The 17179-nt window shown below is 49.0% G+C and overlaps 1 long non-coding RNA gene across 2 annotated transcripts in view; it reads left to right on the plus strand.

Moving 5' to 3' along the window:
• The window catches only part of LOC308631151, a 29981-nt gene extending 23942 nt beyond the window's left edge, over positions 1-6039 (plus strand). The window contains exons 5-6 of one of the 2 annotated variants that reach the window (XR_014018118.1): positions 4899-4983; positions 5120-6039. This is a non-coding gene — a long non-coding RNA (uncharacterized lncRNA). Of the gene's footprint in view, positions 1-723; positions 1642-4898; positions 4984-5119 lie in introns of those variants that run through there. The other variant, XR_014018119.1, reaches the window with a different exon arrangement.
• Positions 6040-17179: the final 11140 nt, after the last annotated feature.

The raw sequence follows: 17179 nt of genomic DNA on the forward strand, positions 1-17179 counted from the left end.
TGAGAGCTGGGACCACAAGGAGCCAGGGTAAGTGCCATCAGTGTGAGGCTGGCCACGACCCTCGCTCCTTAGTCTTTGGATTTAGTCTGGGATAACATCTCTGTAGCCAAGTGCTTTGGGGTGCTGACCGTTTCTCTTTTCTGTGCCTCAGTTGTCTTATCCATAAAATGGGAGGCACAGGACACTACTGAGCACATCAGTACCTGAACAGTGCTGGCCTGCAGCAGGGGCTCAGTCAATGCTCCTTCCATGATCACACGATGGCGCTCAGTGAGGCAGGACTGGGGCGCCCCATGTGCACGGTAGTTTGGCCTGGACCCGTGACTATGGGCATAACCCTGTGGGGACAGGGTTTTGGTTTCTGGATCAGCGCAGCTGGAAGTCTCATGCTAATGATTATCCCTGGCCCCAGTGAAAAGCTGAAGATCTGAGATTCCCTAAGGGGCTGCCCCAAAGCCACTGTCTCTGCTGCTCTGAGGGCCAGGGAGGCTGCAGGTGCACTTGGGTGGGACTCACCTGCCGGCACACAGGAAGCAGGCTCTGCTCTGTAAGCAGCCAGGATGGTGAGCTCTGCTCTTTCCTGGATGTCTGGGAACCAGAGCGAGGCTGCTTCAGGGCAGACCTGGGCAGCAAGTGGAAGCCAGGCCAGACCTGGAGAGTAACAAGCCTGTTTTATTTTGAAGTTGTGGTAAAATGCACACCATGTAAAATTTTCCATTTTAGCCGTTTCCCAAGTGAATGGTTCAGAGTCTCACAGAGAGTGAAACCATCACCACACCCATCTCAGAACGCTCTTCAGCATCCCAAACCCACAAGCCACCCTGCCAGGACCAGCACCCACCCCTTCTCCCTGCATCCCCGGCTCCCCACTCTACAGTCTACGCTCGACTCCTCTGAACACCTCCTCTCTATGGAATCCGCGGTCTTTGTTTTTTCGAGGCTGACTTCACTGGGCACACGCCCTCCAGGCTCACCCATGTTGCAGCCTGTGACAGGAGGTCCTTCCTTCTGAGGCTGGGTGGTGTTCCAGAGCCAGGTGAGGCCACAGTTGTTTGTGATTCATCCGCTGATGCTCTGCTTTTGTTGTTGTGACTACTGCTGCTCTGAGCATGAGTGTGCACGTGTGCAGAACACTTCTCGTGCCTTGCCTTTATTGGGGACCCCTGTGCCTGCTCAGAGTGCCACAGACATTTCCATCCCTAGAGCCAGGATTCTCCCTGGTGGGGCAACTCTTGTCCGTTTTCTCAAAGACTCGGGTGTCTTCCGGAATTCTGTGACACAGGCCAGAGAAGGAATGACTGTGGCATGGAAACCTGGAAGCCAGGAGTTCCTGATGTCCATCTCTACCAAAACAGAATCTTGAAATGAGGCTCCTGGCCCAGTGAGCCAGGATCAGGGCTGCATCCAACGGAGGCTCCAGGACACCTGGGTTAGGATGGATCACACACACCTGGATAAGGAATGATCACACACACCTGGGATAAGGACTGTTCACATACCTGGGGTAAGGTCTGCTCACACACACCTGGGTTAAGGATTGATCACACACACCTGGATAAGGACTGATCACACACACCTGGGATAAGGACTGAACACACATACACCTGGGATAAAGACTGATCACACACACCTGGGATAAGGACTGATCACACACACCTGGGATAAGGATTGATCAGACATACACCTGGGATAAGGACTGATCACAAACACACCTGGGATAAGGACTGATCACACACACCTGGGATAAGGACTGATCACACATACCTGAAATAAGGACTGATCACACACACCTGGGATAAGGACTGATCACACACACCTGTATAAGGACTGATCACACACACCTGGGATAAGGACTGGTCACACACACACCTGGATAAAGATTGATCACACACACACCTGGGATAAGGACTGATCACACACACCTGGATAAGGACTGATCAGACACACACCTGGATAAGGACTGATCACACACACCTGGGATAAGGACTGACCACACACACCTGGATAAGGATTCATCACACACACAACTGGGATAAGGACTGATCACACACACACCTGGGATAAGGACTGATCACACACATACCTGGATAAGGACTGATAACACACCTGGGATAAGGACTCATCAGACACACACCTGGGATAAGGACTGATCACACACACACCTGGGATAAGGACTGATCACACACACACCTGGATAAGGACTGATCACACACCTGGGATAAGGACTGATCACACACACACCTGGATAAGGACTGATCACACACACCTGGGATAAGGACTGATCTCACACACACCTGGGATAAGGACTGATCACACACACACACCTGGGATAAGGACTGATCACACACACCTGGATAAGGACTGATCACACACACACCTGGATAAGGACTGATCACACACACCTGGGATAAGGACTGATCTCACACACACCTGGGATAAGGACTGATCACACACACACCTGGGATTAGGACAGATCACATATACACCTGGATAATGACTGATCACACACACACCTGGGATAAGGACTGATCACACACACACCTGGATAAGTACTGATCACACACACACCTGGGATAAGGACGGATCACACACACCTGGATAAGGACTGATCACACACCCCTGGGATAAGGACTGATCACACACACCTGGGATCAGGACTGATTACACACACACCTGGATAAGGACTGATCACACACCCCTGGGATAAGGACTGATCACACACACACCTGGGATAAGGAGTGATCACACACACACCTGGGATAAAGACTGATCACACACACACCTGGGATAAGGAATGATCACACACACACCTGGATAAGGACTGATCACACACACCTGGATAAGGACGGATCACACACACCTGGATAAGGACTGATCACACACACCTGGGATAAGGACTGATCACACACACACATGGGATAAGGAGTGATCACACACACACCTGGGATAAGGACTGATCACAGACACACCTGGGATAAGGACTGATCATACACACCTGGGATAAGGACTGATCACACATCCCTGGGATAAGGACTGAACACACACACACTTGGATACGGACTGATCACACACACCTGGATAAGGACTGATCACACACACACCTGGATAAGGACTGATCACACACATACCTGGGATAAGGACGGATCACACACACCTGGGATAAGGACTGATCACACACCCCTGGGATAAGGACTGATCACACACACACCTGGGATCAGGACTGATCACACACACACCTGGATAAGGACTGATCACACACCCCTGGGATAAGGAGTGATCACACACACACCTGGGATAAGGAGTGATCACACACACACCTGGGATAAAGACTGATCACACACACACCTGGGATAAGGAATGATCACACACACACCTGGATAAGGACTGATCACACACACCTGGATAAGGACGGATCACACACACCTGGATAAGGACTGATCACACACACCTGGGATAAGGACTGATCACACACACACATGGGATAAGGAGTGATCACACACACACCTGGGATAAGGACTGATCACACACATACCTGGGATAAGGAGTGATCACACCCACACCTGGGATAAGGAGTGATCACACCCACACCTGGATAATGACTGATCACACACACACCTGGGATAAAGACTGATCACACACACCTGGGATAAGGACTGATCACACACACACCTGGATAAGGACTGATCACACACACCTGGATAAGGACGGATCACACACACCTGGATAAGGACTGATCACACACACCTGGGATAAGGACTGATCACACACACACATGGGATAAGGAGTGATCACACACACACCTGGGATAAGGACTGATCACACACATACCTGGGATAAGGAGTGATCACACCCACACCTGGGATAAGGAGTGATCACACCCACACCTGGATAATGACTGATCACACACACACCTGGGATAAGGACTGATCACACACCCCTGGGATCAGGACTGATCACACACACCTGGGATAAGGACAGATCACACACACACCTGGGATTAGGACTGATCACACATACACCTGGATAAGGACTGATCACACACACACCTGGGATAAGGACTGATCATACAGACCTGGGATAAGGACTGATCACACACACACCTGGGATAAGGACTGATCACACACACCTGGGATAAGGACTGATCACACACACACCTGGGATAAGGACTGATCACACACACACCTGGGATAAGAACTGATCACACATACACCTGGGATAAGAACTGATCACACACACACCTGGGATAAGGACTGATCATACAGACCTGGGATAAGGACTGATCACACACACCTGGGATAAGGACTGATCACACACACCTGGGATAAGGACTGATCACACACACCTGGATAAGGACTGATCACACACACACCTGGATAAGGACTGATCACACACCCCTGGATAAGGACTGATCACACACACACCTGGTTAAGGACTGATCACACACACACCTGGTATAAGGACTGATCACACACACACCTGGTATAAGGACTGATCACACACCCCTGGGATAAGAAGCTGGTTTATTGTCAGAAACCTGAGGATGCTGCTCTGCAGAAGGAGAACAGAAGGAGCAAGGAGGGACAGCTGCAGCCACTCCCCCTTGAGTGTCACTTTACCAGCTAGGCTCGAGGCCATGGACAGAGGTGAGTTTGTGTTCAGGGACATGATGAGCATCCCCTGGTCTTGTGGAAGGCAAGCTTGTTTCTTGGGAACAGAGACAGGCAGTTTCCCCATCTCTCAGAAGCGGGGACAGGGAAGCTGTCCCTTTATGTTCTCAAAGAGAGAACAGGGAAGGCAGATAGTTGTCTCCTATCTGTCAGTGAGAGAACAGGGAGAGACTGGTGGTCTCCAGACTGGTAGGTTTTATCTCAGGCTTGTTTCTACTTCTTGGGAATAAGATCAATATTCATAACGTGGAGGTGGGGAAGGACGATGGCTCAATCATGCCAACAACACTCAGCACCAGAAGGAATAAACAAACAGGTACGTAGATACTCTTAGCAACTTTATTATTAATTTTGTTTGGTGATAACCCGAACCTTAAAATAGCCCAAGTATCTCTTATCTGGGATGGTTAAGTGGGCAGCAGTGCACGAATACCATGGTTACTTCTCTACAGGGTTAGCAAACCGCTGGAATTCAATAAGGAGTGTGGATCTCAGAGCGTGGCGCTGACTGAGAGCTGTCATTCTCCAAAGGTCACAGTCAGACTGATTCCATCTGTGGAACCCCCTGGAAGAAGCAGAATGATAGACAGGAGGAACAGATGAGATGGAGGAGGACATGGACGAGAGGGACCCTTCTGGAGCAGGGGTCCTGAATGCTGCTGTGGATGAGGACACAGCAACCTGCACTTGCTGGGACTGCAGAGGATCCTGCTCCTCGGAATATACCCAAAGGACTTAAAATCAGCATACTACAGTGACACAGCCACATCACATGTTTATAACAGCTCAACTCACTGTAGCCAAGCTATGAAACAACCTAGATGTCCTTTAACAGACGAATAGATAAATAAATTGTAGTATATATACACAATGGAATATTACTTAGCCATAGAAGAATGAAATTATGGCATTTGCCATTAAATGGATGGAATTGGAGAATATTATGCTAAGTGAAGTAAGCCAATCCCCCCCAAACCCAAAGGCTGAATATTCTCTCTGATTTGTGGATGCTAACCCCAAACAAGGGAGGTTGGGGTGGGAACAAAAGAAATCGATTGCACTAGACAAAGGGTAATGAAGGGTAGGCAGTACAGAGGGAATAGGAAGTAGAATTAATTGATTGTAACTTTCCTAGCCTTGTATTGTGTACACAACCAGGGCAACTGAACATTATGTACAACAAGGTGGGAACCTAATAGAATAAGTTATGCTTATGTATGTATATTCTGGCAAAATACACTCTACTGTCATGTGTTACTAACAATAAAAATTAAAAAAGTAAGACAATAGATAACTGATTCACTGGGAAAAAGTGCAGTTGACATTTTTCCTGCAAACATCTCCTCATTCTCTCCTGTCCCACCTCCTCAGAGTGTTAACTGATAACAGACATGGAAATATATTCCTGACATGTTACCTAAAATTTAAAACAGACCATAAAGGTAATAAAGAAAAAATTATTTTGATCTTATAGTGGGAGTGCCTTGGAAAGCCCCCTGGGGAAAATAAAGAGATTTGGCTAGGTAAAGATGGCAGATGCTTGCATCTGAAACAAACTACACGTGGAGTCAGAAGACAGAAGAGAGACTGTGTAAGACCAGGAGGGCTTCTGTGTCAGTGTGGGGGGAGGCACTGTAACCCAACAAGAAAGAGGGACATCCAGGGAAATGGAAGGATATTCAGAAATTGTTTCCAGGACACAGGAAAAACACCCAATCTCGATGGCAGTAAACAAGAAGCAAATTAAAACAAGCCGATTTCTGGTTATTTCAGTATCTTCTCAAGTATGAAACCCAGGGAGGAGTCGGTGAGGGGCAGGCCACGCAGAGAGAAGTCCCACGTTGTCCTGCGTTGGGGGCCGCTGGCTCCTGTACTTCTGTATTTCATTTGTCAAGGGTCAGTTTTCAAGCCAGTTGATCCTGGGCACGGAGGGCAGAGTGTGTGCTGTGGGGAAGACAGGACCTGGCGCCCGCTGCGGAGGCCCCGGCATGCTGAGCGCCGCTGCCCAAGTGCTGCCCACTGGGGAGTGGGTCTCAGGCAGCAGCACTACTCAGCTGAGCGACCCACCTCCTCTCAGACACTGCCTCTGCCCTGCCTCCACGGGGCTCCCGTGACTGTCCCCAACCTGGCAGACCCCTGAGTAGCACGGCTTGGTACGCCGGAAACAAGAGCGCTAAGGGCCATTTGGGGCCATCGCCTTGAACTTTCAGGAAGTGAAAGACAGACAGACGGTTGTGGCTTCCTTTCCTGAGGGATTCCATTCACAGGGAAGAGCCCTGTGGTCCCCCTTAACGCCGTCACACTGGTAACCCCTGAACTTTGGAGGCGACATTCCAACCCTATCAGCTCTCATCCTCAGCCCCCTGTTCCTCTGGCCACTCCTCTGGTGGCCACATGCCCTAGTAGTCTTCACTCCACCCCCTGTTTTAGCCAGCTTTTTTACTGCTGTGACTAGAGGGGCTGACTGACCAGAAGAGCTGCAGAGGAGAGGGTTAGTTGGGGCTCAGGGTTTCAGGGGTCTCAGTCCATAGAGGCCCAGCTCGATTCCTCGGGCTCCAGCTGAGGCTGAACATCACGGTGGCAGAGTGTGGAGGAGGGAGGCAGCTCACACGTGGTCAGGAAGCAGAGAGAGCTCCACCCCCATATATAAAACATCCCTCACCATGCTCCAGCCCACCCCTCCAGCACACCCCTCCAGCCCACTCCGCCACTTCAGTGCCCACCAGTTAATCCCGTCAGGGGGTTCAATTCACTGATCAGATTAAGACTCTTACAATGCAATTCTGAACTGCTTGCAGCGTCTCACCTGTGAGCTTTTGGGGGACACCTCACCTCCACACCCTGACACCCCTTTCTGATTTCTAGTGCATAAGGCTGTGTCTGGAACAGCACTTCTGAAATGTCCCCCAGAGCCACTGGGGAAGACAAGGAGCAGTGGATGCTGAGATGCTGTATTTGTAACTACATCGAGGGGGACCAGAAATTCAGGGACACCCAAGAGCTTGCTAACAATGCAGGATCTCAGGCTTGAAACACGACCCATTGATAAAGACTCCTCTTATTAACAAGACCAACAAGCGCACGTTGACATGAAGAGGTGTGTCTCAGTGCTGCAGTGAGGCCCACCGGGGATCCAGAGTCTCCGGTGACTGTCACACAGGTGATCAACACACTGGGTTCTTCCAGGGGCTCGTGGGTGTGGGAGCCCTGGGCAGGCTCCTTAAGACCAGTCTGCACCTGCCATCCTTTTGAGTGGCAGGTGACATAGCTGATATGGCTGACCCCCCTCCTCACGGGCTGGTGGCACTGTGGTGGTCCACCGAGGACTCACCCCCAGGGGGGTCTCCTCTCCCACTCACTCTCCATGTCCTCTCTGCAATCCTCGGGGTTGCAGACAGTGCGGTGTTGTGGTTTGGATGTGACGTGTCCCCAGGGCTCCTGTTGACGCAGGAATACTCAGAGGCGAAGTGATTGGTGGTGAGCTGTGACCTGATCCATGCCGTCTGAAGGGGCTGACGGGGTGGGGACGGCAAGCAGGTGGGCAAGGCTGGAGGAGGTGGGGGGTGAGCCCTGGAGGGCGCATCGGCCCTGCAGCCCCTTCCCCTTCTCTCTCTGCTTCCTGACCCTCCCTGAGCTGAGCCGCTCCCCTCCACCGGCCCTTCCCCACAATGTGCACCTCACTTTAGGCCCTGAGCAGTGGAGTCCGTCATCTGTGGACAGAGGCCTCTGAAGCCGTGAGCCCCAGATAAGCTGCCCCTCCTCTAAGTTGTTCTTTTCAAGCGTTTTGGTCACAGTGACGCCCAAACTCACTAGAACAGATGGAGCCAGGTGGGCAGGAGCTGAGGATGTCTTACTGACCTCCGCTGCTCCGCGGTCCTCTGGGAGGCAGCGGCATGACATGGCATCGGGGAAGCTGCCAGGCCTCCCCTCCAGGGCCATGTGCAGGGAGAAGGACTCTCAGGAGTGCTGACGGAGCTGATGATGCCCGCAGGAGACCTCAGAAGGAGCAGTGTGGTGTACCAATGGCCCCCGAGAAGGTCTTCAAGAGATTTAACCAGCTTAACATACCTACACCTCCTGCTGCTGGGTTGCCTGTGGCCAGCAAGACTGTCTCCACTCCTGGGGTGCAGTGGGCGGCAGAGGGGAGGCTCTGTTCTTCCCACAGTCAATGCCGATCATTAGGACTTCACAGTTCCAAATCCTGGGTCGCTCCCCAAGACAGAAACCATCAGGTATGTCACATGTGCACCCCCTGGGTAGGGTCACGGTGGGGTGTGACAGGTAAGCACTGCCACCATATTCTAATAAAACTGTCCAAGACGAAAGCGTTCCTGACCCGACAGGTCTGTTGCAGCTCTGGGGAAGGCGTGTCCGGCTCTGCTCTGGTGAGGAGGGGGAGGGCTAGGTCTTCCATTCTTTTGCATTTCCTCCAAATCAGTTTGGCTGTTGAGCCATCAAGTTTCTGTCACATCCTGGAGACATCCCGTGGCTTTTGGAGCCTCAGCTTGCTGATGGCACCTGTGCGTAAATTACCCCTGAGGCTGAAACTACTCACACCCCTCCTCCCTGCATGACCCCCTCCCATCCTCATCCCATAGACCCACACCTAGTGATCCCGTGGGGGCAGCACTAGGAAGCACAGGGGGCGAGCGTGGGGTGGGGTCTTCTCCTAGCTGGCACCGGCATTTGTCCCAGGGTCAGGGGTCAGGTCCTGAGCTCTGCACTTGAGAGCACGCAGGACTGCCCACTAAGTAGTGCGGGCTGTGGGGTGCTCCCGATGCAAGGACGAACATTGAGATGGACTTGTCTGTCCTGGGTCTGACCCCTGTGGCGGGCACTTCTCTCCCTCTCTCCCTGAGGCTGCCGGGCTCAAGGATGTGCATGGAGGCTGAGCTGCCAAGCCCCCACCCGGCAGGGCAGGGAGTCGGGGGAAGGAGGGACCAGGCAGAGGCCAGTTCTTGAAGCGCTCTGCTGCTTGAGCCAGTCCTGCCTGAAGGATCCCCTCAAAATGCTGTGCTAGAGCCTCAATTTAGAGCCCACGGGGAAATGCGGAGCCAGGACTCCCAGCCCCCTTGTAGTTGGAACACTTTGGGCGAGTGTGTAATTACGAACGCCAGCTCGGTGAGCACTTCTTCCATCACTGGTCACGCTTCCCTGCCGTGTCTCCCTGTGCCAGCACACCCCCAGATGTCCGGAGGTCCCCAAAGACAGACACCTGCTTCCTTAGGAGATGGATGTGGCTCGTGAGCATGCGCAGAAGGGAGAGGGTGGGAACAGAGGGGCATGCGGGCCCCCAGCAGACCAGCGGCTGACCGCCTTTGGGTATTTGTCCAACAATTCCTTCTTGGAGATGTGAGCAGCTTAGTTTCTATTAATAAATGAACCAAGGCAACCGTGAAAGGGCATGCCACCCTCTCTTTCTCTAGGATAGAAGGGCTCTGACCTGCGCTGGTCATGGCAGAGCCATCCCAATGGGGGCCTGAAGGAGAGCTGTGCTCACACGTGTCCACTTGAGGGCACTGTGATGCAGGGGCTGGCTTGGTGTCCTTTTCAAGTGACCCCTGGGAAGATGCCTGACCTTCCACCTCCTCATCAGGCTCTCCCTACTCCCAGAGGGGCAAGAAAGGTTTCCATCCCTACCAGAGGCAGAGGCCTGTGGCTGAGTGACCACAGAGAGACAGCTGAGTGTTCCTGACCACTGGAGGAGCCTACTGGAGAGGGGAGTTAGCACCGGTCTCTATGGGGATGAGTTCTCTGTGCTACCCATGCACTGGTGCTGATTGTTGGTCTGATCAGCTGTTGGCAGGGGAGGCTAGGTCCCCCTTCTCACAGAGCCAGGGTCTGGGGCCACCTGGCCAGCAGTGAGCTCATGGCTGAGTTTAGGAAGTCAGGTCCTGAAGCAGCAGAGGAGACCCTCTGCTGTCTGGTTGCCATCTTAGCACTAGTTGGCCTCTGAAAGAGGCCAAGTCCTCTCTTTCCTGGGCTCAGGAATAGGCTTCACCACACCCGACAGCAGCCCAGTCCAGGTCCTGAGTGTGTGAAGGGTGGTCAGTCCTTGTTGGAGCAGACAGAGCCGTGGCGTCCTGAAGCTCCTCCCTGACTACACTCCACCAACACCACCATGCTCCCGGGACAAACGTGGAAGCTCTGCAGTTCTGTTGTCACCAGCTCATTACCATTAGCATCACTTAATCCTGGTTGAGCCATAGTCCTTTCCCCTGTGCCGGGGTGAGCACGTATTATGCAGAATTCAAAGTCTCTTGATGCCACAAGGAAAGTAAAAAGACTCTGCATAGGGCAGAAATAATTTGCAAGACCAACTTGGGGTAGAGTGTTCTCAAATGAACTCCAGTGGTCCCACAGCTTTCAGAGGGCCAGGCGGGCAGCACCGTTGAAGGCTGCGTAACAAAAGGCCCTGGCTGGGTGCATTCTAATTTGCTGCTGCCAGTTCCAAAGTACTCGTATTTCCAACAATGTGAAGAGAAATACTGATGTCACAGGACGTGGGCATTGTGCTCAAGATAAATACCCACACAAAAGCAAAGCGAGCCCGTTCCGGACGTCTTGTTGGGGAGAATGTAATTAAATGTACTTTAGAGGATGCTTTGAAGTTGGGCTAACTGTTTTATATAATGGTAACGTTCCCATCGGCCGCTCTTTCGGCTGTGGAATGCAAGCAAATTGGGAAAGTTATGGGGCAGAATGAGTTGGTTTCCACTTGGAGTCAAGCCGTCCCTCAGCATGGAGGTTTGAGTCAGCACTGGCCCCACCTGTGGGGTGACAGGCTGTGTTCAGGGAGCCTTGAGTCTCGGTCGGTCCCAGGAAGAGAACAGGGCTGGGCCCATCAATACTCGCGTGTGCTGCGGGGAGACCCTGGGGTTAGGGTGGTGCCAGCCCAGGCCTGGCCCTGCATTACCACCACACGGTGAGGTCTCCACACCCGCTGAGCCCTGTGAACACTGCAGCCTGGTCAGCGGTGGGAAAGTGCCATGTCTCACTGGGTGAAAGGGTTTGGAAGAGGCCAGCTGGGCGCCATGCCCCGGTGGAAGTGTTGGGAGCCCTGTGAATGCACCAGGCATGAAGGCAGAGGCCCACAGCCATGGGCCCCACCTCATCTCAGCCAAGTGGCCTCAGGGTGGGCCCTGCCTCTTGTCCTGTTCTCCTGTGCCCTGCCTCTGGCCTTTGGGAAAGGGAGAGCCTGTGTCTGCACCTGCCCTGCACTGTTCTGGCCATTTCTCCAGGTGACCAGCTGGCTTAAGTGACCAGCTCTGCATTCAGTGCTCCCGCTCTCCTAGGGTCCTGGGCCACTGTGGCCAAGGAGGGTGGCACAGTCGAGCAGTAGCAGGTCCTGGGCTCAGGGTCAAGACCGCACAGAAACCAAGAAGTGAGGCGCAGGAACTGGACTGTGGGTGTGGCAGCGGGTGGGTGTGTGGGGGCTCTGGACCTGGTCCAAGAGATGAGTGCATGGTTGGACTCTGTCATAGGCCTTGAAGTGTGACCTGATGCCACACTGGGCCTGGCTGGTGGTGGCTGCTGAGAATGCAGGTGGGTTTCCAGGGGCTCACTGCATGGCCCTCTTCTCCACCTCTTGTCTTCCAGTGTTTCTACTCCATAGATATCTTAAGGTGATCACGTCTTGTGCTTCCTAGGCCAGCGTGGGCTGAAGTAAAGTTGTGTTCATTTCCTGGGTTTCCATCGTCAAATGATTCCTTAAAACCCACACTTCCCAATGCCTGACTGGTTACCCGATGCTGAAAACAGACTTCGGATGGTAGCTGTGCTCTTCAAGGACATAGGGAGAGAAGAGTTTGATACAAAAGTTCAAATTCAAATTGAAAACAGGAATGAGGCACTACTAAATCTTCTCAGCTATTAAATTTATGGCACTTTAAAAGCCTTTTTTTTTTCTCTACTGGCTTTTGAAAACAGTACCATGGTGGCCCAAGCCTCTGTTTTTAGTTTGTGATCTCATTCTTTTAATTTGCACTTGTGCAGCATAGTTCTTAAAATATATATTTTACTCAAATTGCAAACATGGTGTACACTAAGTGAAAGGGGCCTAACAAAATTCAGAAAGCAACAAAGAAAGTCAGCATGCTCATAGCCTTACTATCCAGAGATCACGGCCGAGCTTGACATGCACCCTTCCGATGCCGTGCGCACCTGTGTACACACTGAAATGCATTCTGTTGATTGTGTGCACACTTGGAGCTGGTTTCCGTCGTCTTGATGACTGTCAAGAAAGAGATTCTCGGAGGAAAATCTATAGTCTCAAGGTATTGAAAAGCAGAAGGATAAAAATCAATGAGTATCTGCTCTCAGGAAATCAGAAAAAGAAGACCAAATTAAATCATAAAAGGTATAGAAGGAAAGAAAGGATAAAGACAAAAGTGAATAAAATTTAAAAATTGTAATGGAGACAGCCAGAATTATTCCACTATAAACAATGAAAATTCAATTAAGATTATTCAATTAAATGGAGGAGCCAAACCCCAGCTCTTTGGTAATGTGGTTTTAAAAAGATAAAGCCCTGATGATACCAACTAAGAGAAAAGAGAAAAGGCACAATAACTAACACCAAGAATCAACAATAGGAACCCTTTCAGATCTTACAGTAAAAATAATGAGGAGATTGTGAAGAACTTTATTCTAAGAATGTGAAAATTTGGATGAAATAGACAAATTCCTTTAAAAATGCAATTTACCAAAACTGACACTAGAAGAAATAGAAAGTCTGAAGCCTTATAATGCAATAAGAAGTTAAGTTGGGAATTAGAATCCTTTCCTCAAAGAAAACTTCAGATGCAGTCACCTGTCAAAGTTACCAAACTCTAAAGAAAATATAATGCTTATCTTATACAAATATTTACAAAAAATAAAAAAGAAAGAATGTTACTGATTTTATGAGATGTAGATATGAAAGTCTAATAAGAATATTACAAGAGGACCGGGGTTGTGGCTCAGTGGTTGTGTGCTCGCCTAGCATGGGTGAGGCATTGGGTTCGATCCACATAAAGATAAATAAAGGTATGTTTCCATCTACAACTGCAAAAAAATATTTAAAAAAGAATATTACAAGAGAATGAAATTATAGAATAGTTTCATGTAGGAACATATGAAATATTCTAAGCAAAATGTTACCAAATGAAATAAAATCATACATTAAAAAATAATAGATCAAAAATAAAAACTTATACTTGGAAAAAAAGAGGACTTATTTAGTTCTCAAAAGCCAGTTATTACACCATTATCAAAATGGCTAAAGTAGGAAATAGCAATTCTCCAATGCTGAAGGGGGTGTGGAGAAACTGGACAAGAAGTTCACTGCTGCTAGAAGTTCAAGGTGGTCCTGCTGTTCTAGGTGGTCTTAGTAGGTTCTTAAAGAGCTGACCACACATAGACCTTGCACTCTGGGGATGTATTAGGGTTCTCTAGAGGAACAGAATCAACAGGAAGTATGATTACAAAAAGGGGATTTATCAGATTGACTTACACCACCAGAAGCTGTGTAGTCCCCAGTGGCCGTCTGCAGGCTGGAGAGCTCACACCACCAGAAACTGTGTAGTCTCCAGTGGCCGTCTGCAGGCTGGAGAGCTGGGAGGACCAGTAGCTTCACAGTCCAAGAGGCTGAAGCCCCAGAACAAGAGGGGTCAATGGTGCTGAAGACTGAAGACTTCTGGGGAATCACAGGCAGAGTCCTCTTTGGAAGAGTGAAGAAGTGAGTCCTAGATCCCCAGATAATCGCAGCAGCAATCAAGAATCAGTTCAAGAAGAATGGAGCTTGCATCTGCTGCTGCTTCCTTGTTCTTCCAATCTTTATTCCATCCAAGCCATCATCCTATTGGATGATGCTGTCCCACTTGGGGAGGATCTCCACTTCAGTTGGCTATCCCACATGCCAATCATTCTTAGACACACCTGCATTGAAACACACCCAGAAGCCTCTTAATCATAGGCATCCCTTAATCCAATCAAGTTGACAATTCAAATTAACCATTACAGGGTAATTTATCTCAGGTTTTCACTGGAAAACTTATGTTCACAGAAAAACATGTACATAAACTCTTAGAGCAGCTTTATTTGTAATAGCTAAAAACTGACACTGGTCACATGTCTTCATCAGATGTCAGGATGAATCAACTGTGCTGCATCCATACTGTGGAACACCGTCATGGGCCTCTGATACACCAGTAATCTGGGATAATCCCACGGGATTATGTTGAATGATGAAAGCCAGTCCCCAAAAGCACATCAAACTGTATTAGCCCATTCATACAACATTCTGGATATTATGAAATTTTAGAAATGAAGGACATATTAGTGGTTACCCGGGGTTATAGGAGGGGCAGCAGGAGGGAAGCGGATGTGGTTATAAAGGGCCAGGTGAAGGATTCTTGTAGTGTTGGGATTGCTCTGTATCTCAATTGTGGTCACAGGGATACAAACATACACAGGTGACAGAATTGTATACAACTTAACACACACAAATATGAGCACCAATAAAATTGAGGAAAACTGAGTAAAATCAGTACATTGTATCAGTGATATACAAAGTCACTGCTGGGGAGCGGGGAGTGTGCAAGGGATCTCTTTGTATGATTTCTTACAAGTGTGTGAATAAGTAATTATTTCATTATAAATGATGAAAATTCGATTAAAATTATTCAATTAAACCAGCCAAGATAATGAAGGAACAGGTTGTGTAATCATCTCAATGGGTGCAAACCACTTGACATGAGTTCATACCCATGCATGGTAGAAATTCTTAGCACAACAAATCTGACAAAGCATATTCTAGAATGATTCATTATATTTTTCAAAAACCTAATCAAACTTTGCACCTCAATAGTGACACGGTGAATATTTTCCCTGCTTTTTTCACAGCACTGGGGAGTGAACCTAGGGCCTCATACTGTACCACTGAGCCATATTCCCAGCCCGTTGACTTTATTTCTATTCAATATTGTAACTAAAGGACACATCCAGTGCAATAAAACAAGAAAAAGAAATAGAATTATAAGTCAAAAAACCTAAACCATTATTATCCAAAGAGAATATGATTAAGGACATTAAAAAATTCAAAATAATCTATAGGTAAATAATTAAAATTAGATAGCAAGTTAACTTGTTGATGGATATAAAATATATACAAAAAGTCAATCTACATACCAGTAAAAAAGGCATAAAATAAAGTTTCAAAAATAGAATTTATGATGCAAGATTATCTAAAACAGAGATATAAGTTGAAAGAAAGATATGTTTATACATTAAATTACAAAGCATCATTGAGAAAATTTAAAAAAAAACTAAAATAAATTCTGTGAAACAGTACTTTCATGGGCTGGAAAACTCACTAAATGTTGGTTCTTCTCAAATTACTCTTGTAGATTCAGCATAATGCTTAAGGAAATACACATTAAAAGATCAGATTTTTTTTTTTTTGGTGGGGATGGATAAACTGACTCTAAAGTTGTTTAGAAATGCAAAGAGTCAAACATATTTAAGACACTTTGGAGAAAAGACAGGTGACACTAGAATCAAGAACCTCTGTCAGGCTCCAGTGATCAGGACAGGATACAATTAGCCGCAGGCGATTAGAGTGGAGGATTCACAAGCAAGACAATGTATACACGAACACTTGCTTTTCTTTTCATCCTTATTTTTGAACACTTGTTTAATGACACAGGGCACTGCAAAGCAGTGGGAAGAGGACAATCTTTTCAATAAACAATCCTGAGTTTATTCATGGCTAAGAAATGGAGGTTCGGCAATAAGCAAAAATCAATTCCAGGTGAACCAGTAGACAAATGTGGAAAGTGAAACAACAGACTTATTCTAAGAGACACCAGCAACACTGACCCCCACATGGTGAAGGAGGCAAAGACTTCTTACACAGGACACACGGCAAAGCTGTATCCCCCAAGGGAGAGTTGATCACCCAAGTGGCGTCAACAAAGACCTCCTATTCGACAGAAGAGACCTCCAGACGGGAAAAAGGAAGTGAGAGTAGAACATCCGCCACCACCCACCTGCAAGCGTCCTCTTTCTAGGAGAGAACCTAGAATTGGTAGGAAAGAGTCAAGCCAAGAGGAGAGCAGACGATCGGTGTGACAGGCATGTGTAAGACACCGTGTCCAGTGTTCACAGGCAGACAGGCAGTTTGACTGGCAACCTCTTAGTCATCAGGGAGAAGGAGATGAAAACCGTGAGGCTGCTACACCCACCCAGAGCAGGGGGCGTGGAAAGGGCCCGCCACACTGAGTGCAGGAAATGACGTGTCAGCGAGTCTGCAGGCGCTGCTGGCCTGGGCAAAGTGGATGCCATGGCAGTGAGCCATGGGCACTGCCCACCACCTGTGGCGATGCTCCAGGTGATCAGGGTCCTCACAGGGGCAACCCCTACCAGCCATGCCTGCCTGCACCCGGACACAGGGGTGTTGGCAGCACCCAGAGCAGCCCTAAAATGAGGAAAGAACAGATGCTCACTGACCGTAGAATGAAACCTATGAAGTT

Source organism: Spermophilus citellus, assembly GCF_964194105.1.
Source record: "Spermophilus citellus genome assembly, chromosome: 11".
NCBI classification, from domain to species: Eukaryota; Metazoa; Chordata; class Mammalia; order Rodentia; family Sciuridae; genus Spermophilus; species Spermophilus citellus.